We start from the raw sequence: 26,527 nt of genomic DNA, 5'->3' as shown, positions 1-26,527 counted from the left end.
AGAAGGATTTCTAGAGCTCAACACACAGGTTTATTTTCCTAAAGGATCCCAAGTGCTGTAGAAGAGGGGCTGTCACGGCCCAATCTTTATCTCCGGCTGGTGCTGTGCTACCCTCTGTTCTGCTTGAGGGGTGCTGCGTTGGCACAGAGCTTGTTAGCTCAGTGGAGTGAGAACGAGCTCTTCCCTCCTCAGAATTATCAGTCAGGGATCTCTTCAGTTGTGTTTTTATCCAGGGCTTCTTCTCAGCCTTTATAACCTTTCTTTTGGCTGCTGAGAGATCCTACCACACAACTACAAGGGAACGTGATTAATGGATTTACACGTCAGCCTTCCATGTTCAGCCTGGGATGACAGGGCTGGGATTTCCCATTGTTGCTAAACTGCTTTGGTTATGGACTTTTTAAATTAACTTTTCCCACAAATCCTGATAATTATGTCTCCCATTTAGCTCCACTGGTCAGCTCTCACTCACACTTGTAGCTTTCTGAAAAGTATTCTTGGGCTGAGACTGACAAAGCAGGCGGTAGAAGTGAGGTGCTCCTATCCCACAAGACTTAATTCCTTCGGACTTCCCTGAGGAGCTTTTCGTCAGTTTTGAACTTCCTGAAAAACCAGGTGTTCATTCATCCACGATGAGTGAGGGCTGGCCAGGCATAAATGATGGAGACATCATACCCTCTAGTGGCAGGAATAGCTGCCACTCCAGCGCCTTGAGAGAAGCATTCAAGGACTCTGGAGGCTTGTAAGGGACAGCCAAGTAGGTGGTGAAGGTCACTTAAACTCTTGTGGAGCAATCCTTTATAATGTATTGACATCTTAAGAATCAAATAGAAAGATTTTCCCAGAAAAATGTATGCTAAATTTGTGTCCTTAATATCAACAAGAGCCCCCTTTATTACTGGCTAGTTCAGCACAACATAAACCAGGAATAACTGTAGCAAAGACACTTCTTCGTTGTTACTTTCCTCTTTTTTCTTTTTTTTCTTTTGTTCTTAGATAATGTCAGCTGCTAACCCAGAGTTGTCACTAATTGTATGAAATAATGCAGCCAAATATCAGACACTTTCCATGCTTGGTTCTCATCAGCAATATATCCTTCAGAGTGAAACAAAAAACAATCTGCAGGAAGGAAAGTATCCTAGGTTTTGGCATTATTAAAAATATAAACTTAAAGATTGACTGAGAACAGGAAGGGTTTATTACCTGACATTTGAGCTCATATCCCTCTAGGTAGTTTTGTTCTTACAGAACAACAGTTGCCTCATCAAAGCCATGGGAGGGAGAAGCATGTTTAATTTATGCCTGCTTATATACAGGAGGTTGCAGAAAGCTGCTTACAAGTTTGCTTTTGAAAGTCTGGTGTTTGGGATTTGTTCAGCTATTTGCCTAAGGGCAGGATGACATTCCTGTGGCGTGTGCTTTCTTGAATTCCACATAATACGCTAAATATTTTTTCATAAAACCAGAGTTTAAAAAGAAAATAAAAAAGGAAAACCCCTCCAAATTCAAGAAATTGTAAATGATAGCAAAAGATAATAGGGCTTTAACTGGGTTCTGCTCTGTGATGAAGCATATATTGTTCCTAAGGTTTGGCAGTGGTAAAATGGTGTAATAACCCATTATTTACTGCAGTGATCCAAATCACCATGGCATTTTCAGGTTCCCCATCACATCTTTCAAAGCAATGTCATTGCATTTCAGCAGTGCTGGCAGAGCTAACAGAGTCATGGTTTTGTTGTTGTCACATGTCAGTCCATCCATATCCACTTTGGTGTCATGCATGAACTAGTTAAGCCACTCTAATTAATTAGACACATCTGGCTAATTTCTGCTCTCTTCATTACAGAGATCCTCTGAAGAAGATTTACCAAAAGGTGATCAGTTTTGCTACTTCCTCTGCTCTTGCCATGAGCCAGAATGCTTCAGTGAACTCCATCACCACAGGCACGCCACTCTGCACCAATTATTGCACAGCCACCCACATATCAGCACTGACCAGTGGAAAATCCAGTAATTATAAAATAATGAAATAAAATAAATAATCTTGCTTTTGCCATTTAAAAGTAGCACAAGATGTCCAGGTGTCTTCAGCCACAATCTTGTGTCCTTGTCAAAAGCTGGATTAATCAACATAAGAAATGCAGAGTTTTCAAAGATTTCTTTTCCAGAGCTGTGCCAATGGTCCAGCTGCAAGCTTTGTCCTCACATGGCAGGCTGAGGACACACATCTGTGTGCCTCCCCTGTGCCAACCCACCAGGGAGCCAGGGGTTAAATGCCAGAAAAGACTAGCTTGCACAAACAGGAACCAACATCTCTCCTAAGATGACATGGGGTAATAATCATTGGGACAAAATAGAGACACTAATAAATGGCATCTGGGGAAAGACAAGAGATCCCTCAAGGTGTCCTTTGGGGGAAAAAACTAAGATGACTTTTTGTTTTATTAGTCCTCAGAGATTCTGCCCAGTTGAGCCTCATGGCATGAAGCCAGTAGGAATCATGCTTCAGTAGTCCTCCTGCTTGTGAAATGGCTAATTTCACAATATATTTTGAAATCCTTATTGAGAATAACATTGTTTACCCTCCTCTACATGGAGAGTTCAAAATCCTTGTTATTGTTCAAAATCCTCATTAAAAGGTTATCATACACTGACTGAAATATAACAAAACTGAGACCAAGGAGCAGGTCTGGCCATGTGTGCGTGATGTAAGGGAAAGAAAATAAATTCAGAGACCTGGGCAAGAAATAGAGGAGAGACATTAAAGAAACAAAAATTCATCAGGGAAAGAATATTCCTAGAGAGGAGAAAAAAAGGATTGAGGACATCCACTGGTAGGGTTGAGGGATGTGAAAACACACAAGGAACAGGTGAGGTGTGAGAACTGAATATGGATGGAAAGACAAGGTCAAGACCAAGAGAAAGGGCCTGGGTTTTACTTTTGGAGCTTGGCTGATAATGTGGCACCAGAACTTTTGCTGCTTCAGAGAAAAGCTATCAGCAACTGAAAACCTTCTAGAGTCCAAACTTCCCTGGCTTTTTGCAGTTGGTAAAAAAAAAAAATAAACTGACTAGGCTACAAGTACAAAATGGCCTTTGGAGATGTACTTCTTTGTCCAAGAAACGTGGTCATTACTCATGGCCTGCACTTTTTAAAAATAGCAAATTAAAGCAGGCCTTGCTCCCTTTTTAACGGATATCAGTTCTTCAATTGATATAGAGGGACTTAGTCCAAATGAAACAAAACACTGATGCTCCTCTAGATAGCTACACTAGCCATAAAAACCACTTATAAGACAAATAAAACTCTCAACAATCAGTGTCCTAGCTATCACCCCATGCTACTTCTTGGAATATTTTTAGAATAAACCTTATGCCAAGTAAAACATCTTTAAAGAAGTGTAAAAATGCCTTGTGGGCAGAAAGGAGTGAGGAAAATGTGTGAGAAACATCCAGCAGACACAAAGTGAGAGCAGGAGGAGGGAGAGGCAGTGCTCCAGGCATGCAAGCAGAGATTCCTTGCAACCCATGGAGAGGGCCGCTATGCTGATTGCCTAAATCCTACGAAGTAAGCCTCTAAATGAAAAGTTCCATTAGAAAATGAGAGTGAAATAATTTTAATTACTTAGTACCACAGCTTATGGACTGATGAAGGTGACTTATATTCCTTTTCCAATATTTTTTTTCCACTCTTAGGGAAAAATATGTTTTTTCTTTAATTTTCTCTGAGTATTTCACTACATTCTCTACAGCATTTCAGAAATAATTGGTAGATTTTTAAGACACTTTTGTGTCAGCACCAATTCTACCCCTCCCTCTATAATCAAATATATAATCAAAGAACCTGTTTTTTTGTCCAAGATATTTTTTTTTTTTTTACCTGAGAACCATTTGCTGAAATATGTAATTTCTTCATCAAGGTGCTTTGACAAAGAAGTGAATATAAGAATCTGGCTCAGCAACAGTGTGGCCAGCAGGAGCAGGGCAGTGATTGTCCCTCTGAAGTGGGAACTGGTAAGACCAAACCTCGATTCCTGTGTCCAGTTCTGGGCCTGTCTCTACTAAAAGACATTGAGCTTTTCTCTGAAAGAATGGCCAGGCACTGGGATGGGCTGTCCAGGGAGGTAGTGGAGTCCCCATCCATGAAGAAATGACTGGATGTGGCCCTCAGTGCTCTGGTTTAGCTGACAAGATGGTGATTGGTCAAAACTTGGACTTGGTGATCTTGGAGATCTGTTCAAGCCTTGATGATTCTGTGGCAAATACAAGATTTATATAGCTTCTTGTTGTATTCTATGTAGTGCTTTTAGTCTGTACTCAGATTTATATTTATGTGACGGGTCTTTTCCCTCCTTTTTTTTTTCCTTTTTTTTTTTTCCCCCTTGATTCAGGAGCTGTTGAGAGACAATTTTTATCAGATTAAATATCCTCTGCCAGGCTGGAGTGGCCCTTTTAGACTGCCTCTTCAAAAGAAAATTGTCAGAAAGGAAGTGAATATGTGAGCCACATTGCTCTGAGTATATCCTTCTTCCTTAGCTGCAATAATTTTATTTTATTGAGTGCCACCTCAGCAGGGAGATAAAGTTTCCAGGAACAGATAAAAGGGACAGCAGATTCCAAGCTGGAACAAAGGATAGCCTGTTTAATAGTCAGCTGATTCTCACTGGGTGTAACCTAGGCACTGGGATCCAGGGAAAGAAGAGTATCAAACTGAGTTTATTGGCTCCTGACAGAGCATTCCCAAAGTCTGGCTGGTGCTGGAGAAGTCCTGGGCTCCCACAGAGGATTCTATCACTTTAAGGAAAGAGATCAGGATCATTAGGTTGATTTCCTGTGTTTTATTGAAATCAGTTCCACATCGTCACCTTCAAGACAGGTGGACTATGTTAAAAACAAAGCAAAACATAGCTAAACCTAGCAAGGACTGATTCTGATTCTGGTTAAGATGAGACTTTATAAAGTATTAGAAAGAGAAAATAGTTTCCCTCAACATTTGTGTGCAACATGGGAATCCATCTATCTTTCATTAATTTACACAACTTTTTCCATTTGGAATTGTTTTTTCCCCTAGTTCTTCTTGTTCCATCCCTTGTGTCCTGCATTCTTCTCCTTTCTCGTTTCCAGAGTTGCTCCTTCCTTGCTCCATTTTCTCCAGATTTTAACAGTGCTGAGAAGTAGCCACGCAGTGCTGGACAGATGCATTTTTAGGGACTATCAGCAGAGCTAATATGGAACAGGTGGGAAAAAACTCACATTAAAATAATAACAATCTGTCTAAGGCCCAGTTCCCTGCATTTACAGCTGGATTAAATTGTGTTTCACTCACTGAGATGTAGCAGGGCCCGCTCTACCCACCACTGGTTCTACTGAGGGAACTTCCACTCCTGCAGGCAGTAAAATAGCTGGCAAAGAGATCTCAGGGAAAAAGTTTTTTGCCTTATCTCCTGTGAGGTATAAGACACCTCACGTCTGAAAAGTCCAAAGAGAAATTGAAACCTGGAAATGTGCAACTGAGATGAAGGGCAAATATAAGATGTTTCAAGCATTTAAAAAATAATCAATTGTGTGAAGTAATTATATTGTACCTGGTAGTCCATAACAAAATAATGATGGGTATATAATGACATTTAGACGCAGGAAGCTTCAAAATGTCAGAAGCTCTAAAAAAATAATGTAAGGCTAAAGTACAGTGAGAAACTAAGAGGCAGAGAAGCCAAAAATGTAATCAAATTCAGAAGAAGATTGAATATTCATGTGCATATTCATAAGCATTTCAGAATACAACACATATTGTGCCACATAACAGATCAAGATTTTAATGGGAGACGGGAGGGGAAGGAGAGGGGGAGGGGAAGGAGAGGGGGAGGGGGAGGGGAGGGGGAGGGGAGGGGAGGGGAGGGGAGGGGAGGGGAGGGGAGGGGAGGGGAGGGGAGGGGAGGGGAGGGGGAGGGGAGGGGAGGGGAGGGGGGGGGAGGGGAGGGGAGGGGGGGGGAGGGAGGGAGGGGAGAGGAGGGGAGAGGGAGGGGAGAGGAGGGGAGAGGAGAGAGAGGAGAGGAGAGGAGAGGAGAGGAGAGGAGAGGAGAGGAGAGGAGAGGAGAGGAGAGGAGAGGAGAGGAGAGGAGAGGAGAGGAGAGGAGGAGGAGGAGAGGAGAGGAGAGGAGAGGAGAGGAGAGGAGAGGAGAGGAGAGGAGAGGAGAGGAGAGGAGAGGAGAGGAGAGGAGAGGCCAAGGGAAAACAAAAGCTCCTCCAGCCTAAAAAAAAGTTAAATTAAAAAATAAAAATCCCCCGAAGAAAAAGCCAAAAACCAAGAAAAAGTAATCCCTTCTAAAGGAATTACTTGATTAAATAATTCCATACAGGACCTCTGCCAGACTCCACTCCCTTGTAGTAACATAAATGGAATGATTCACTTTCACTGACTCAAGAGCTCAGAGGTTGCCAGAGGTAACCACTGTATTTCATGGGCTTTTCAAAGTCATTAGGAAACAGCAAATTAAAGAACAGTTAAAGCTTTTATATACATAGTACAGAGGAGGGATCACATCTCCTTGCAATTGTGGTGGCTTCCAAACACACCACACTGAAGGAGAGCTCCAGTGGTTTGTGGAAAAAGATGTTTCCCCTTTTTCCTGGAAGTAACACTCACACATTGCTCCTGCTGTGGCTTTGATCTGGTTTTCTCCTCCTACCCCCCAAAAAATACTTTCAGGTTGTTGGCAATGTCTATGACATATAAATTTCTGCCTTTCCACTCTTTCCCTGGACATTAGCAGGTGCAACAAAGGGGAAGGATGGATTCTTCCAAACCTTTCCCCCATTTATTGTACCTGCATGTAGATCAACGCACAAGGTCCTTCAGAAGCTGGTATAAAATCACAAAATAATTTAGGTTGGGAAGACCTGCTGAGGAGATCATCAGTAAATACTGATTTTGAACCCTTGCTCAGAGCTGTATCCAGTCAAATTTTGAACAGCTCCAAGGACAGAGCTTTTATAACCACTCTGGGAAACTGTTCCAGTGTTTGACCACCCTTGTGGTCCTTTTATCTGATCAGGCTTTCTTTAGCTTTAATGAGTCTTAAGAAACTGGGAAAAGGAAACAAATTCCTCTGTAGTTTCCAGATGTGCCATTGGAAAGACCCCATGAAGATCCTGATGATTTTCCGTACGAAATGAGACTCACTTGACTTGGTTTTGCTTTGCCTCCACTACATGACCCATCTTGACCCCCCTTAGCACCAACAGTGCCTCAGTTTTAGGATAGAGATGTCATTGGCAATATATCCATGTGCCAGAGCTGTTTCCCGGTGGGAGTCCCTCCAGCCTTGGCTCTGAGGGCACAGCCAGCATTAAGAGTTGCTGGATGAACTCAATCCCTTCCCCAAGGGAGTAGGATTACAAAATTAGTTGATTACCCTGCTGCAGGGATTGGGAATTTAGTAGGAATCCAGCAGAGTCTGGCTGGCATCAGAGTTTACATACTACAATCAGTTGTATATGAAACCACTGCAAACAGTTTCCTTTAAACCCTGAATTTAATACAGCTCAATACAGATATGTTCTAGCCTTAGCATTGTTAATTTGAACCTTGACACTCTTCATTACAATAAAAAAGCTAAACTAAATTGGTTCTAGTGTACAGAACCCCAAATTTCAGTTTTCAAAGATGCCAAATAGTAAGAATCTATTTGATTAACAGCAGCAGGGAAAAAGGTTTTAATGTGCACAGCTTTTAGGTTTTTTCTTAACTATTCGGCAATAGTTTAGCTGTTCTGGATGTCCTAGCTTAATAAGTCATTCTGGACAGGGGAGAAGTCTCAACACCATTAATACTGCTCAGAACAACTTAAATCAGGGAAGAATCCTCAAATTTGGTTATTTTCCTCCCTACAGTGGCTGCTCCTAAACACATGCCATAATCCTTGTACCAAACCAGGCTTCAGAGAGAGAGAGGAAGAATCAGCCAGCAGCAACTCAGGACCAACTGCTGTGGGATTCCACCTCTATTTTCTCCATTGAGAAAACCAAGTCTTTCCCGGGATGTGCTGTGGCACAGGCACATTGAACTTGCTGCCCTTTCTGTTCCTCCTCTCAGCTCTTAACTCTCCACATATGGAAATACAGAGAGGTTTGCCCTTGGTTTGCAAACCACAACAACTTGAACTACAGATAGTTCTGAGAGGACTAGAAAGGCTGGGGAGTGCTGGAAAAAAGAGCTCCTTGGGAGATTCGAAGATTGCAATGATTTCTGCCCAGACAAACCTTTCTGGATTTGGTTCCAAACTTCACAGTTTGCATGCTGGGAAATTCTGTCATTACATAAAAAATAAAAACAGCAACAAGAAGGAAAATGCATTTGTGGGTGGATGATTTAAACTTTTTTTATTGTGCTGGTGGGTAGAGCTGTCCTAACTCAACAGGAGGTGCTTACAACTCCAAGCATTTAAAAACATTTTCCTTATGAACATGTAGGACAAGGAGGTGTATCTGAACTAGAGAAGAGGTCAGGCTTAGTCACCTCATTTGCTATCCCTCCTACAGGAGTCCTGGGACTTAGACCTTTTCCTTTCATCACTGAAAACAGTGCTTGGCAGAAATCCTGAAATCAACAAGAGGATGACTCCCAACTTCAGGAGCTTAGCAAGCTTCTCTTAAGGTTACAAAATAGATTTAAAATGCAACTGCTGAGTTTTTAAAATAGCTATCATGAAAAGAAATCCCAAACCACCAATATTTTATAGGACTTCAATTTGCTTCTTAAAAGCACTATTATTATCTCATTTTGAAACTCTCTTTTCCTATTGTTGATATATTGCAAAAAAGTTTTTCCACAGCAGTTTGTCAAAATTTAGAATTCAGTTTTTATTTTTCTCCAGGACATTTGTGAAAATTACTTTTGGTCCAGTATTGTGTGGTAAGATTATGTTTGCTCTTAAGTCACTTAGCTTTCTAATTTAACTTTTCTGGCATTATTCAAAGGCAACTGAAATGGTAAAATTCAAACTTGGCCTATTTATCAGTCTTACTTTTCAAGCCAAATCTAAGAATATATATTATATTATTTTGGCAGCTTGTAATTTTACAGTTTATTTTCTAAACATGTATGTTTAAAGTTTCCCACTACTTCCCAAATTTTGCCCCAATCCCTAGATATGGAGATATCTGCTCTGCTGTCATTGCTAGACTGTAAATTCTAGCCAAAAAAATCTAGAAACTAAGGATTCAGTATTCAAATATCAAACCATGCAGTAAGAGCTTGATGTATTGTATTGACAAGTCCAACTAAATTTTTTTAACAGCAAAGAAATAAAATCATAAAATGTATAACGTTGGGTGATCAATAAAGAGCTGAAACAGTATCTTCACATGAAGGATGTGTTTATGTTTACAAGTTTCTCAGGAAATACTCCTGTTTAGTGAGCCTTAATATAGCCTCCATTATTTGGTTTTGTAGGATCTACAGTTTAAACTGGAATAGTTGAAAAATACTTTCTCCCCAAAAGGTATGTGGACAGTTTCTTCTTTCCATTGTGTTTCTATGTAGATATCCTGATCTTAAACTGCTTTTAAATACTGGTGTTTTTACCAGCTGGAAAGAAACAAGAAGTACCCCAACTCCCTGAATTTTCATCAGAATATAGCAGAAAAAGTGGCAATATCCCCACTGGGTCCAAAAAAGTCTTAGTAGATTTTTTTCAGATAAAAACTGAGCAATTATTCAGAGTTATTTAGAACAATAGCTTAAAATTTAAAAGACCCTTATTTTGGAACAGCTCCAGATTTGACACTAACAGAGGAATAAAGCCAAGAGTTGTGCTTTTACGTTTTCCCTCCTGATTAAAGTGTGTTCAACTCCCTTTTCCAAGATCTACTCCCTCCATTATGAAACTGGTATTGATCTGCCTCCAAAGCAGAAGCTATTCCTGTGATGAGGAATTCCAGCATGATGAAATTGTTGGGATTGACAGGACTGATAGCAATCAGTTATTCACCCCTGGGTGAGGGAATTGGTAACAAAAGTGGCAGGCTAATGCAGAATTAAGTGTTGGATCTGAGATCTGGGAAAGACTTCTTTAGAGATTATTAAAAACATGGTAAATCTTTCCTCTGGCAACAAAATCACCACCTGAGTTGAAGGGACATCAACAAGAAGGCTAAATCACATCTCCCACCTGCCAACTTTTCACTCACTGCCTCCCATCAAGTCAGCACAAAAGTATGTCTCTGAAAATGGATTGAGTTCAGTTTCTAAAACAAATAAACATGCAGCCAAACGTCTTTGTTGTATAAAACACAGCAGACTGACATGGGGTCCTCCTCCAGGATGAGGGGGATACAGGTTGGTGGCAGCCCAGTTGTGGTTTCCACCTCCCATCTGGGATCTGGGGAAGAACTGAGATCTCAGGTTAAAACCTTACACAGGTGTTTCTCGTGCCTAATGTCTCATATACCTCTGAAATTCAGAATCTTAGAATCACAGAATCACAAAACCACAGAATCATAGAATGGTTTAAGGGACCTTAAAGATTCCAGTTCCAAACCCCTACCATAGGCTTCATAGGACACCTTCTGAGTCGCAGGTTTTTCAGAGCTCCATGCAGCCTGGCCTTGGACACTTCCAGGGATGGGGCAGCCACAGCTGCTCTGGGCAAATGTCCCTCTCCAGCTTCCTTGTAGCCCCTTCAGATATTGGGAGGTGCTGTGAGGCCTCTATCCATCTGTCCCTTCTCCAGGCTGAACAGCCAGAGTTTTCTCAGCCTGTCCCCATAGGAAAGTTGCTCCAGTCCCCTTGTCATCTTTGTGGCCTGCTCTGGACTTGCTCCAAGTTTCATGTCCTAACTTATTCTGGTTTGGTGCACAGTTTTCCAGCATATTCTGGTTTTTGTACACAAATTTTCATAGGCTCTCCAGACTAAGCATCTGAGCTGAGCTGAAGTCATCTCCTTAATCAGTAGTAGATGTGTTCAAAAGGAGATTGTCACCCCAGGAGCCTTGTCTTTGGTACACATAGTTCAAGATCTGACACGTGCTTAACAGACAAAGTGGTCTTTTAGGGACTTTGACTCACATAGTTGGTAGGCCCCATCCTGCTTTAAATCAGCATAAAGATTTAACAAAATTTTTCTTTATCTCACATTGAAACAGGAATGAAGAAATGGGCAAGGAACAACTTCTAAAAGCAAAGACCTGGATGCTCCTGGTGTCTAAAGACTAAATCCTGAGGTTAGTGAGCCCAGCCTGCTCTGTTTCCAGGAGACAGTTTCTATCCTCTCCCTAAACAAAGAGGTATCCCAGAGCCAAATTCCCAGAATTTGAGGTCTGACGAGAGCACACACAAACAGAAAATAACCTGTCAAGACATTTGGCATAACACATAAGCATGGAAATTCTTCCCAGTTCAGCATATTCTGTTATTCATCACGAGGAGAAAAAGAAGAAGGCTGTTTTCAATGGCTCATACAGAATTTCTCTCACCTACATTGATGCATGTCACCCTCAGGCCTTCCTTAACTAAAGACAGAAACAACACCGATATGTACAAAGCAGTTCTGAGTATTGCAAGGAAAGGCTGAGAGAACAGGAATTGTTCAGCCTGGAGGAAGAAAAGAATTCAGGGTGACCTCATTGTATCCATCCAGGACCTGAAAGAAGCTTATAGGAGGGATGGAGAGAGACTCTTGACAAGGGCCTGGAGTGACAAGACATGGGGGAATGGCTTCACACTGACAGAGAGGAAGTTTAGATTGGATATTGAGAAGAAGTTCTTGACTGTGAAAGTGCTGAGGCCCTGGCACAGGTTGCCCAGAGAAGCTGTGGCTGCCCCATCCCTGGAAGCGTCCCAGGCCAGGCTGGATGGGGCTCTGAGAAACCTGGTCTGGTGGAAGGTGTCCCTGCCCATGCAGGGGTTGGACCTCCTTTCAAGTTTTTTCCAACACAAATCATTCATGAATCTATGACTTTATGGATGCAGTGTGTTAGTCTCAGCAGTTCAATCATCTTTGTCAACAAATGTTTTCCCCTCTGCTTTTGTCACCTCTGCTCCACAGAACTGCTGTGAGATAGAATGAACAGGAACATAAGGTTTTAGCACTGTTTTCCCTAATCTCCCTTTATTATAGCAAATTGCTCTATTCTCAGGGATTAGGGTCAGGCAAGGCCTGTTGAGCTCTCAGCCACATTGCTGCTGATCCTGACACTAAGGCATGGAATGGAGAGTAAAAAGAAATTCATTGCACTCAAACCAGGGATCAGACATTAAATGGCTCAAAGTACCTGTTGGGGGTTAAGTGTCCTTTTTTGTTCTGGCTTGCCCGTAGAATTTTTACCCATTAGTTGCGGGGACAACCTAACTCTGGATACTTAGTGGGTGCTCGACAAAAGACAAAGAGTGGCTGAGCCCAGGAGGGGAAGGGGGCAGGAAAGGAAGGTAGGGACAGTTTTTGGCTGGCTTTCTTCAGCTTCGGGGAGAGACATTCTTTTTTTTGGGGCACAGAGCTGCTGCGGTAGAGAGAAGGGAATTTCGCCATCACCCAGACGGAGCTGCTGCTTCTTCTCCTTCTTCCCTCTTCATTGGTTGGCCTCACACCCCCTGACCTGCAGGGACGTGTGGCAGTGCCAGGCACCGCCGCGGATACACCTCATCTACCAGCCCAGGATCTCAGCTCATCCCTGCTGTTCCAGCCGACTGTTCCTCAGAGCCCTGCAGGAGCACCGGGACTGACTGCCCGAGGGGGTTTGTGAAAACAAAGCCTCTCCTCCATCCCATCTCAGCCGAGAAAGCTGTCACTTGGTTCTGTTTTCTTGCTAATGCTGTAGTTATTGTTGTTTGTTTGCCTGGTTCTACTAGTAAAGAACTATTATTCCTATCCCCAGATCTCTGCCAGAAAGCCCCTTGATTTCAAAATTATAATAATTCGGAGGGAGGGAGTCTACATTCTTTCATCCCGAGGGAGGCTCCTACTCTCCCTAGCAGACACCTGTCTTCAAGAACCAAGACAGATTTTGGCGCCCAACGTGAGGCACTGAGAGAAAAAGGGCATAAAAGGAATAACACTTCTTAAATAACCTAACTTTTGTGTGCTGGATTTAGAAACCTTGTTAGGTAGAACCATGTTGTTTAGCTTACCCAGGTTCGTGGGGCATGTGGTTACAGCTATATTTCTCCCATTTGCTGTGCCTTACTTAAATATGGGTCCTATAACTAAGGCTACTGTGGCTATTATCCAGTTTGTTTTGTGGATTGATAAAGTGAGGAATTCATGGATGTTTAACGTCCTCTGGACAGCGAGCTCATGGATTCAGAGCTGTCACACACTAACTGGATGGTTTTTGGGTTACTTTAATAATGGTACCTACTGGGAAAAAAAGACAGCTGGGGAAATTTTCTTCCAACCTTTCACCCAGTTCCTTGGGCCTACCCCACCAGTTTTCAAAGGGTTAAAATCTTCTCTGAATGCTAATGACATCTTACAGTGGCTGGTGTTGCTGATAGGCCTGTTCTACTTAGCATTCAGAGACAAAGGGAAAGAGACTGGAGATGCTACTCCAGAACCTGGCACAGCCCCAGAGACAGCGAGTGCTGCTCCAAAGCCTGGCACAGCCCCAGAGACAGGGGGTGCTGCTCCAGAACCTGGCACAACCCTAGAGACAGAGAGTGTTGCTCCAGAACCTAACACAACCCCAGAGACAGGGGGTGCTGCTCCAGAGCCTGCCCCTGCCCCACAGCCCACCTCAGAAATGAACCACTCACAGTGGGTAGGGGTTCTGGTGAAAGAGATATGTGAGATGAGCCAGAAGCTAGAGTGCATTTCCTCAGCTGCTAGGAAACCCTCCCCCTGCCTCGAAGAGGGAGATGGTGCTGCAGTGGAACCCACAGACATTACAACCGTCCAGGTTCCAGCTGAACCACAAGGGCAGTCACAGCCAGCAGCTGTTGCCCCTGTGGAAACGAGGAAGTCTAAGATGAAATCACAGCACCCTGTTGATAAGGATAAGAAAGGAGGGCCCTCACAACCCACAGGGGAGCCAGAAGTTGAAATCATCACTGAGTCTCTGACATATGAGAGTCTCTGTAACTTGCAAAAAGACATTGCGAGGCGGGGGCGTGAGGCTTATACAACCTGGTTACTTCGGGTCTGGGACCTTATGGGTACAGGCATGCAGCTGGATGGTGGTGAGGCAAGGAATGTGGGACCCTTGACCCAGGACTCAGGTGTGAATCAGGTATTTGTCAGGGAGCAAGGGCCCCTTTCCCTCTGGGAGCGGCTTTTGATGAGTGTGAGAGAGAGGTTTGTCCACAGAGAGAGAATGGAAGAGCACTATCATAGAAGGGAACGGAAAACCATTGAGGAAGGGATCCAACAGCTGAGAGGAGTGGCGATATTAGAGATCCTTTTTGGGAGGGGTGGACAGCATGATAATGACCCCAACAAAGTCAGGTGCACTGGGCAGATGTTGTGGAGTCTGGCAAATCTAGGGCCACGTGAATACACCACCTTCATTGCGACAATTAATGCCGATAACAGCCGAGAGACAGTGGGTTCTGTCGCCACCAGGCTTAGACATTTTGACAGTATGGTCCATGGCCCACATCAGGCTAAGATTTCCGCTGTGATTAAGGAACTCAAAGAGGAGATGAGGGCAATGAGGGAAGAGATGAGGAAGAGCAGTTCCCATATGGCACCAGTGCGGGTCACAAGCCCAAAACTCCAAGCCCAGCGTCTCCCAGCTAGAGAGAGAGGGTACACCTCATGAACTGAGCTGTGGTTCTTTCTACGTGACCATGGGGAAGACATGGGAAAGTGGGATGGGAAACCCACTTCTGCCCTGGCAGCACGAGTGCATCAACTCAGGGAGGGAACCATTAACCAGAAAAGTTCCACTAAAGTGGAGGTAGCCTCAACCTCCTGTGACCAAACTGCCAGATATTACAGAAAGGAGGATGATCCCCTTGAAAGAACCTCTAGCATGTATGCCCAGGGAGGAGAGGATGACCAGTGCTAGAGGGTCCCTGCCTCTAGCCGGGAAGAGGCACGGGAAAACCGGGTCTTTTGGATGGTGTAAATCCGATGGCCTGGCATATCAGAGCCACAAAAATACGAAGCTTTAGTTGATACTGGTGCACAGTGTACCCTAATGCCATCAGGACATGTGGGGGCAGAACCTGTTTCCATTGCTGGGGTGACGGGGGGATCGCAGCAGTTGACTCTGTTGGAAGCCGAGGTGAGCCTGACTGGGAAGGAGTGGCAGGAACATCCCATTGTGACTGGCCCAGAGGCCCCATGTATTCTGGACATAGACTTCCTTAGAAATGGCTATTACAAAGACCCAAAGGGACTCAGGTGAGCTTTTGGAATAGCTGCTGTGGAGGCAGAGGACATTAAGCAATTGAACACCTTGCCTGGACTATCAGAGAACCCATCTGCAGTAGGACTCCTGAAAGTGGAAGAACAGCGAGTACCAATTGCCACCTCGACAGTGCACTGCCAGCAGTATAGGACAAATTGAGATGCTGTGATCCCCATCCACAAGATGATCCGAGAGCTGGAGAGCCAAGGGGTGGTCAGCAAAACCCACTCACCCTTCAACAGCCCCATCTGGCCTGTGCGCAAGTCTGACAGAGAATGGAGATTGACTGTGGACTATCGTGCATTGAATGAAGTGACTCCACCTCTGAGCGCTGCCGTGCCAGACATGCTGGAGCTCCAGTACGAGCTGGAGTCCAAAGCAGCGAAGTGGTACGCCACTATTGACATTGCTAATGCATTTTTCTCCATTCCCCTGGCAGCAGAATGCAGGCCTCAGTTTGCCTTCACGTGAAGGGGAGTGCAGTACACCTGGAACCGACTGCCCCAGGGGTGGAAGCACAGCCCCACCATCTGCCATGGACTGATCCAGGCTGCCCTGGAAAAGGGTGAGGCTCCAGAACATCTGCAGTACATTGACGACATCATTGTGTTGGGGAACATGGCAGTGGAAGTATTTGAGAAAGGAGAAAAGATCATCCAGATTCTGCTGGAAGCTGGCTTCGCCATCAAGAAGAACAAAGTCAAAGGACCTGCTCGAGAGATCCAGTTCCTGGGAGTAAAGTGGCAAGATGGACAGCATCAGATTCCCACTGAGGTCGTCAATAAGATCACTGCAATGTCTCCACCCACCAGCAAGAAGGAAATGCAAGCTTTCCTAGGTGCCATAGGTTTTTGGAGGATGCACATTCCTGAGTACAGCCAGATCGTGAGCTCTCTCTACCTGGTTACCCAAAAAAAGAACACTTTCCACTGGAGCCCTGAACAGCAGCAAGCCTTTGCTCAGATCAAACAGGAGGTTGCTCATGCAGTAGCCCTTGGCCCAGTCAGAACAGGACCAGATGTGAAGAACGTGCTCTACTCTGCAGCCGGGAACAATGGCTTGTCCTGGAGCCTTTGGCAGAAAGTGCCTGGGGAGACTCGAAGCCGACCGCTGGGATTCTGGAGCCGAAGCTACAGAGGGTCCGAAGCCAACTACACTCCCACAGAGAAGGAAATTTTAGCTGCCTATGAAGGAGTTCAAGCCGCCTCAGAAGTGATTGGCACAGAAGCACAACTCCTCCTGGCACCCCGACTGCCAGTGCTGGGGTGGATGTTTAAAGGAAAGGTTCCTGCTACCCACCACGCCACCGATGCTACATGGAGCAAGTGGATTGCCCTCATCACGCAGCACGCCCGTATTGGAAACCCAAATTGCCCTGGGATTTTGGAGATAATTACAAACTGGCCAGAAGGTGAAAACTTTGGTCTCACTGATGAAGAGGAGCAGGAACAAGTGATACGGGCTGAAGAAGCTCCACCGTACAACCAACTGCCAGCAAAAGAAACATGTTATGCTCTGTTCACTGATGGTTCCTGTCACATCATAGGGATGAACCGGAAGTGGAAAGCAGCCGTATGGAGCCCCACACGACAGGTCGCAGAGGCCACTAAAGGAGAAGGTGGATCAAGCCAACTTGCAGAACTCAAAGCTGTTCAACTGGCCCTGGACATTGCTGAAAGAGAGAAGTGGCCAAAGCTCTACCTCTACACTGATTCATGGATGGTAGCCAATGCTCTGTGGGGATGGCTGGAAAGGTAGAAAAGGGCCAATTAGCGGCGTAGGGGAAAACCAATCTGGGCTGCTGATGAGTGGAAAGACATCGCCACCAGGGTAGAGAAACTGTCTGTGAGGGTCCGTCATGTAAATGCCCATGTCCCCAAGAGTAGGGCTAATGAAGAGCACCGAAACAATGAGCAGGTGGATCAGGCTGCAAAGATAGAAGTATTAAAGACAGACTTAGATTGGCAGCACAAGAGAGAATTGTTCCTAGCTCGATAGGCCCATGACGCCTCAAGTCATCAGAGTAGAGATGCCACCTATAAGTGAGCACGAGACCGAGAGGTGAATCTAACCATAGACAATATTTCTCAGGTCATTCAGGACTGTGAGACGTCAAGCAGGCCAAGCGGTTGAAGCCGCTATGGTACGGTGGGTGGTGGTCCAGATACAAGTATGGGGAAGCCTGGCAGATTGACTACATCACACTGCCCCAAACCCGCCAAGGCAAGCGGTACATGCTCACAATGGTAGAAGCCACCACTGGATGGTTGGAAACTTACCCTGTGCCTTATGCCACTGCCCAGAACACCATCCTGGGACTTGAAAAGCAGGTCCTTTGGAGGCATGGTACCCCTGAGAGGATTGAGTTAGACAATGGGACTCATTTCAAGAACAGCCTTATAAACACCTGGGCTGGGGAACATGGCATTGAGTGGGTGTAACATATCCCCTACCATGCACCCGCTGCTGGAAAAGTTGAACGGTGCAATGGCCTGCTTAAAACCAGCTTGAAGGCACTGGGTGGGGGAACTTTCAAGAACTGAGAGATTAACCTAGCGAAAGCCACATGGTTGGTGAACACCCGAGGTTCTACTAACCAAGCAGGCCCTGCCCAATCTGAGCCCTTTAGAACAACAGATGGAGATAAAGTTCCAGTGGTACATATGAGAGGTATGTTGGGAAAAACTGTTTGGGTTAATTCTGCCTCCAGCAAAGACAATCCAATCCGTGGGGTTGTCTTTGCTCAGGGACCGGGTTGCACTTGGTGGGTGATGCAAAAAGATGGAGAGACCCGGTGCATACCTCGAGGAGACCTTGTTTTAGGGTGAACTACCCATGACACTGTGCTTGTATCTGTATCTGTATGTACATATGTATATAGTTAAAGTAGTGTGTGTTTGTGTATAATTTAAAGGTTTAATATTTGATGTAACATTTTAGTATAAGAAAAAATGCGGAGTAGATAGTGTTGGAGGTTAAGTGTCCTTTTTTGTTCTGGCTTGCCCGTAGAATTTTTACCCATTAGTTGCGGGGACAACCTAACTCTGGGTACTTAGTGGGTGCTCGACAAAAGACAAAGAGTGGCTGAGCCCAGGCGGGGAAGGGGGCAGGAAAGGAAGGTAGGGACAGTTTTTGGCTGGTTTTCTTTGGCTTCAGGGAGAGACATTCTTTTTTTGGGGCACAGAGCTGCTGCGGTAGAGAGAAAGGAATTTTGCCATCACCCAGACGGAGCTGCTGTTTCTTCTCCTTCTTCCCTCTTCGTTAGTTAGCCTCACACCCCCTGTCCTGCAGGGACGTGTGGCAGTGCCAGGCACCGCCGCAGAGCTGCTGATACACCTCATCCACCGGCCCAGGATCTCAGCTCATCCCTGCTGTTCCAGCCGACTGTTCCTCAGAGCCCTGCAGGAGCACCGGGACTGACTGCCCGAGGGGTTTGTGAAAACAAAGCCTCTCCTCCATCCCGTCTCAGCCGAGAAGGCTGTCACGGGGTCCCTGGTTCTGTTTTCTTGCTAATGCTGTAGTTATTGTTGTTTGTTTGCCTGGTTCTACTAGTAAAGAACTGTTATTCCTATCCCCAGATCTCTGCCTGAAAACCCCTTGATTTCAAAATTATAATAATTCGGAGGGAGGGTGTCCTACATTCTTTCATCCCGAGGGAGGCTCCTGCCCTCCCTAGCAGACACCTGTCTTCTAGAACCTAGACAGTACCATATGTCAAAACCTCTTTGGTGGCTGATTAACAGTTCTATGAGTGCTGTCCTAGGGACAGACACTGATTTATCTTGATTATTTCAAGCTTCTTTTATAAAAGCTGCAGGTTTCCTGAAGCAGAAATTTCTCCTCAGCAAAAAGACAGTGTAGCAGCAGAGGTTTAGAAGACAAACACCAGAGAAAATAATTGGTGCCCAGCAGCAACACCACGGAAACCTCTGGTTTGTTGCTTTTTTTATATGCTGATAACATAAAATCTTGCTACATTTTAAGTGTGAGAACCATGTGGGGATGTGGGTGTTATAAATGCAAAGGCAAATTTAGGTTAAATAATAAGAACAGTTTATTATAAAACAATTTTTATAATAAAAATAAACAATGAGAAAAAAAAACACAATAAAATAAACAGCGCAGCGCTGGGTGGACAGGGGTCTATACCCAAAGGTATAGGTGTTCCCAAATCCACGAAGGAGGGTAGACTGTCCGGGGTTTTTATAGGGATTTTGTGTCCTGAGGCCAAAACTCTGAGCAGTTACTGTTCAACAAAGAGTTTAGATGGCTGGTTGAATGAATTTCCTGGAACCGTGGAACTGAATCAATAGACGACTGGGCAGAGTCCTCTCGCATGTAAAAGATTCTGAGTGCTCCTTGATTATATCTTCGGTTTGGGCTCTCAGGGTGAAGTGTCCAAGTCCGGTGCGGAGTCGATGGATATCTCGGCTGGGCTTCCACTTATTGTCCGGCCTGATTGCATCTTCAGTCGGGGTTTGCAGGAAGGGGTGCCCAGGTGCGGTGTGGAGTCGATGGGCATCTCGGCCTGGCTCCTTTCTTTGTTTGGCTTAATTGTTCGTGTCCTGCTCTTTCTTTCAGGCTGATGAACGTCGCCTAGGGTCGTTACCGCCTGAATGGGTAGTTACTGCTGGGTTTGGGGAAATTCTTCGGCCACACTATATTTTATATACTTTTTACATTGTTACAAATCTAGTTATATACTTATCTATTCTTTCACGAATTTTTTATCCAAGGTTACATTTATCACAGTCCCCCGCCTAATAATTTATAACATTTAAAATTCGTGTTATTTCATTCATTTCTAGTGAGGGAGAACTGCGTAGTTTTAACTATATTTGTCTTCTTCCCAGTCTGTAAGTGAATTGTCACAGTATTCTTGAGAAGGGTTGTTTTTATTTTCAAATTTCTTTAAGGCTTCAGCTGCCTTCTGGTTCTCTCTTTTCTCCTCTAACTTCATTAGTTTAGAGAAAAGAGTGGGTTTCCCTGGTGCTTTTTCTGGGTCAATTGGAAGAGTGGCAATTTGCATTCCTTGCACAACAGAATGAATCAACCTGATGAAGCAAGGAATTAAACACGGGAGAAAGATGATTCCGGCAATTGAACAAGATATAAAGAACACTAACTTTTTCCACCAAGCCCCCTGTCCAAATATCTGGTCTCACCAGGAGGCTTGCAGAATTGAGTTCCATTTTTGAACGGGCACATGTGCTACCTTTTTTATTTCGGCAGCTAGTCCTTTTATTGTCTCTCCATAATCATCTATTTCCATGCAACACTCGGATTCATTGTATTTACCGCATACTCCTCCTTCCTCGGCTAACAAATAATCGAGAGCTAATCTGTTTTGGTACACAAAGGCTCTCATTTTTGAATGTTGCTTCGCTAGGAGTTCTAGGGCCTCCGAGGTGTGGTTGGAAACCACTTCTACTACCACTTGTAACCTGATAAGTCTGTTGAGAAGGTAAATGGGAGTCCTGTAACCCCAACTGCCATCGTTTGCCCAAGTGGCAGGCCCATAATACTTAATGATCCTTTCGGCAGGCCATTCTTCTTCTTTCCATTTCTGACTGCCTCCTGCCATGGGTAGTTCCCGTTTTAATTCCCTTTTTTGTCTATTTAATGTTTCAAAGAGGGGAGCTCCCAGCAATTTACTTTCTGTTCTGGGTAGAGTAAAGAAAAAGGGTCTAATTATTCTGAGAGTGCAAGACCCCTTCCATTTCTTAGGTAGCTCACTATATGCTTTTTTGCCACATAACCAGTAAATGCCATCGGGAGCTTCCCAGCCTTTGTTTGTTCTTGCCGGATCATCCCAATATTCTTTCAGGCCTTCTAGTGCTTGGAAGGGATTGGCCCCGGAGCTTTTGTACCAACATAGTTCAATTATTTCAACCCATTCGCAGTGATTACCCCGGCTGCGACTCCAATAGCCCGCGGGTGGTTCAGGTTGCCAAGTTTTTGATTTACTGTCAGAATTCACTGTGAGTGTGCTTACACACGGGGTATAAACTACTAAATCAGTGAATTCTTTTCCTTCTCTGCTAATGCAGACGGTACCAATTATCCTTTGGTCTATAACCCATCCCTCTGGTCTTTGTTTTGTTTTTGACATTTTAGAGCCTTCCCATTTTAGAAGTTGCTCTGGGGTGAGTCCCTCTCCCTTCCAAGGCCACCTTTCAGCCGACTTTAAACCGCCACAGATCCAACAGTTAGATAGACCTAATTCTGTGGCTGTTTCTTGCATTAGGTCTATGAAAAGATTCTGGTTGGGGGCTGGCAATCCCCAATTGCTGTATTGTCTCTCTAATTGCTCATAGTGCTCACTAAGAGAGTTAAGCCTCTCTTGTTCTAGTCTCTTTTTCCGAATTTCCACTTCTCGCCTCTTTAATTCTAGGGTTAGTTGTTTTATTTTGTTTTCAGGGTCCATCCCTTCCTCATCTCTGGAGAAGCAGAACACTTGGTCGAATTGCAAACATACTCGGTCATCATCACTTTTTAACAAATCAAGAATTATCGGTTCATTACTAAAGGAGGCTTTCTCTTCATGTTTTAAATTTTTACCTTCCCAATACACTTTCCCCCCTATGGTACACATTTTTAAGTTTGCTTTATTGTAACACAAAGGGTTGACTTTATAATATGCTAAAAAGGTGGATTGTCTTTTTCTTCCTATCCAGACAGTTTTGTTACATTGGCTGCAGATTGGAATTGGAGGGAGCATCCCCACTTCTCTCCTATACCTGAAGTGGGTAGCTTTGGTTTTTCTTCTCATAGGAGTTTTAGACTGCCCGTCCTTAAGACTTGCCCTTGAGTGATAACACCAGACCTCCCCCTTTAGTTCACAGAGATTATACCGAGTGCCGTTGGATAAACAAAACCCCTTTTGTTGTTCTGGAGGACAGTCAATTATTCGTCCGGCATCTGTGGCAGTCTGACACTGCTCACACTTCCCTAGGGGACGCTCCCCCAGAGGTACCTCGGGACTCATTCCCTTGGTCAAGCACATGACTAGATTCAGGACTATCAGGATTCTCCACCGGTGTATCCCTCTGCCTTGCCCTTCGCCCATATAAAAATATACGGCGGGGATTACCATCTTCTCGGCAGCAAGGATATTTTTCAGGGGCCCTTGTAGTCCTTATGGCGTACCTTCTTTTGAAAGCAGCCCACCGAGACGACTTAATCTTGTCTGTCCTGCACGGTACCTTTACTGTCTTTCGGCACTCGATTTCCAAAGCTTCTGCCTTGGAGTCTAGCTTCCCCCTTACCCCTTTTTGGAAAAGTAGGAACCACTCAGGAGAGTCGAGTTCTAACAACCCCGCCCTGGTGGCAAGTATTAAGAGACGGCTAGTCAAATCCTGTTCTTTTTCTAGACACTTTGTACACAATCCCTTAGGCTTGTACCCTCCCCAACAGTGGGTTACCCAAATCTGGTTACAATAAGCGCACTTAAAATGTATAAACGGAAAACAATCACACTCAGGGTTGATACAACTTATCTGGTCGTCACTGGTCATTTGTGGTGACGCTGAAGCCTAATTTTCTGTTCTCCCGGAGGGGTGGTGACTTTCCACTTGGAGGTGTCATATTCCTTTACTTTTTTTACTCGAGATGAGTGTGTCCAACCTCTTTCTGCGGTCCGGACAGCTGTGTCTGTGGTCAGGAGAACCATGAAAGGTCCTTCCCAATGGGGGGTGAGGGGAAGCTCCTTCCAAGCTTTGACGAGGACTTTATCCCCAGGCTGTATCTGGTGTATTGCGAATCCCAGAGTGGCGCTTTGGGGGATCAGTCCTCGTTTTAGCAATTCCTGTAAATTTTGGTTGATAGCAATGAGATATGGCTGTATTTGCACATCCTCCACTTGAGGGTGTCCTACTGGCATTCCATGTTTGTATGGCATCCCATACAACATTTCAAAAGGGGACAGACCCGTTTCAGAAGGGGGCATCGTTCTAATAGTTAGCAAAGCAAGGGGGAGACACTTAATCCATGACATTTTCGTCTCTATCATGAGTTTAGACAATTGGGATTTAAGTGTTTGGTTCATTCTTTCCACCTGCCCTGAACTCTGAGGATGCCAGGGAGTATGGTATTGCCACCTAATACCCAGGGCCTCTGAAATTTGTTTTATAATTTTTGAAGTGAAATGAGTTCCTTGATCTGAATCAATACAATCCACTATCCCATACCTAGGGATGATTTCTTCTAATAGAATTTTTGATACTGTTTGGGCTGTAGCCCTTGCCCTGGGAAAGGCTTCTACCCAGTGCGTCAGTTTGTCAACTATTACTAATAAGAATTTATATCTACCGATTTTTGGTAATTCGGTGAAGTCCACCTGGATCCTCTCAAATGGTCTGTATGAGAGAGGACGCCCTCCCCAAACAGTTTGTTTGGAGTTGGATCTATTCACTTTTTGGCAAACCACACAACCCTGTACCTCTTGCTTGGCAATTTCAAAAATCCCCTTGCACCCGAAAAATTTCAGGAACTGATCGGCCAGTGCCCGAGTTCCCCAATGGGTCTGTTTGTGTAGTCTTTGCAATACTCTCCTTGCCGCTCCCTTCGGGATCAGTTCCCTCCCATCAGGTAACCACCATTTTCCCTGTTTCATGACTCCCCCTATTTTCTTGAATTCTTCAATCTCTTTCTCTGAAGGGAGCACGGGGATTTCAGGTGATTCCTCCGGAGTCACCTCGGGAATACTTACGGTGAGCAGAGCTGCTCGTTTTGCCTCTTTATCGGCTAGGTTGTTACCTCGGGTTTGAAACTGCAACCCTGTCTGGTGTCCTTTTACATGGACAACTGATATTTCTTTCGGTTCTCGGACAGCCTGTAGAATCTGTCAGATTATTTCCCCATGAATTAGGTCTTTTCCTTTAGTATTTATCAGACCTCTTTCTTCCCAAATCTTCCCAAAAGTGTGTACCACACCTAAGCATACCGTGAATCTGTGTATATGGTCCCTCTCCTTCCTTTCAACCTCCGGAGGGCTCTCAGGAGAGCATAGAGCTCGCAAGCTTGTGCAGACCAGCTTGCTTTCAAAGGACCAGATTCTACAACCTCCCCGGATGCACCATTTATTATCGCATATCCTGATTTTCTTTTTCCCTCAATAATTTTCGAAGATCCATCTACAAACCACTTCTCTCCCCCTTCTAACTCCTGATCCTCTAAGTCTGGTCTTATTCTGGTCTGCAGCTCCACGATCTCAGAACAATCATGTACTAATTTCTCTAGAGGTTCACCGAATAGAAACTGAGCAGGATTTTGTGCAGAAGTGGTTTTCAATTCCAAACCGGGTGAGCTGATTAAGATGGCTTCATATTTTAGAAGCCTGGAATCAGTCAGCCACTTCTCTGCTTTTTGCTGCAATATGTTTCTCACATCGTGGGGAGTGTAAACTACCAGGGGAGCCCCAAAAGTTATTTTCTTCGCTTCTCCCACTAACAGAGCCACTGCTACAATTGCTTGTAAACACGTAGGCCAACCCCAACTGACTGGATCTAAGATTTTTGAAAGAAACCCTATAGGCTTCCTTTTGCCTGCCCATTCCTGAGTCAGGACTCCCTGTGCTGTTTGTCCACTCACATCCACAAACAACTGGAATTCTTTATTCGTATCTGGTAGAGTTAGTACCGGGGCAGTCATAAGAACAGTTTTCAATTTCTGGAAATTAGACTCATCCTGTTCAGTCCACTTCAGCCTGTCAGTGTTTAATCTTTCATACAAAAACTTCACTTTTTCACTGAAACCCTCAATCCACTGCCTGCAATATCCCAAGAGCCCTAGAATTTGTCTAATTTGCCTTTTTGTTTTTGGTGCAGGCAATGCAAGGATGCCTGCTACCCTCTCTGGGTCCAATTTTTTTTTCCCTTGAGATATCCAATGTCCGAGGTATTTTATTTCGGGCTCTGTGAATTGCAGCTTGGATTTTGAGACTTTCAAACCCTTCTTTCCTAGAAAGTTTAACAAGGCAATCGTGCTTTTCCTCACGCTCTCTTCAGTCGGTCCAGCTATTAGCAAGTCATCTACATACTGCAAAAGCTTTGTCCTGTCCTCAAGAGCAAATTGGGTTAACAATTGTTCTAAAGCTTGTCCGAAAAGGTTCGGAGACTCCACAAACCCCTGGGGGAGGACCGTCTACCTTAGCTGTTGCTTACGGTTTGTATCTGGGTCCTCCCACTGAAATGCAAAATAATCTCTACTCCTTTCATTCAGAGGGCAAGTCCAAAAAGCATCTTTCAAATCAATCACACTGTACCACACATCTTCTGGTGAGAGTCTATTTAGTAAAGTATAGGGGTTGGCCACCACCGGGAATCTAGTCCGGGTCCTAGCGTTTACCGCTCGTAGGTCCTGGACCAATCGGAAGCTGCCATCCGTCTTCTTTACAGCCAGGATGGGGGTGTTGTGTTGAGACATGCAAGGTTCTAAAGTACCCCCTTTTAGGAGGTCATCAATTATTTGTTTCAACCCCCTTCTCCCCTCCATCGGGATGGGATATTGTTTAACCCTTATAGGGTCCTCAGAGTTCTCGATTTCTATTTTGATAGGTTTGATATCTAGCTTTCCTACCTCTCCTTTTGAATGCCATACTTCAGGGTTTATTTTCTCCTCATCTTTAGGAGTCAACTTAAATATTTTCACCACCAATTCAGAATTTTTAATCATGATATTAATTCTTAAAGCGACAATCATGTCCCTTCCCAACAAATTGTAATCTGCTTCTTCCACTAATAGTAAATTCCCTAAGCAAATTTTATTTTCAGATTCTATTTCCACATCTTTTATTACAGGCACTTCAAAGGGGTCTCCCTTTGCACCGATTACAAAAACCTTTTCTCTGCTAGCCACACATCCGTAGGGCAATTTCTGCAGGGTACTTCTCTCTGCCCCAGTATCCACAAGAAAACTTACCTCCTGTCGTTGGGGGCCCACTTTTAATTTTATCAATGGCTCCTTGGATGTTCCGGTCCCCAAATTAAAGAGCCCCTGACACCACTAATCCTCCTGAAAAATTTTCTCGTCTTTTATTCTTTGTCTACAATTCCTCTGAATGTGTCCTACCTGTTTACAGTAGTAGCATTCAGGGGGTTCTCTCCATGGGGCCGGGGCTGCCCGGTGAGAACCTCGACCTTTTCCGGGTAGTGTTTTAAACTTACCCTGCATCTGCTCT

This window comes from Pseudopodoces humilis, chromosome 5 (assembly GCF_049639895.1).
Source record: "Pseudopodoces humilis isolate 2021_Gansu_Grassland_sample_001 chromosome 5, ASM4963989v1, whole genome shotgun sequence".
Classification (NCBI taxonomy): Eukaryota; Metazoa; Chordata; class Aves; order Passeriformes; family Paridae; genus Pseudopodoces; species Pseudopodoces humilis.
This window is presented reverse-complemented; position numbering follows the sequence as displayed.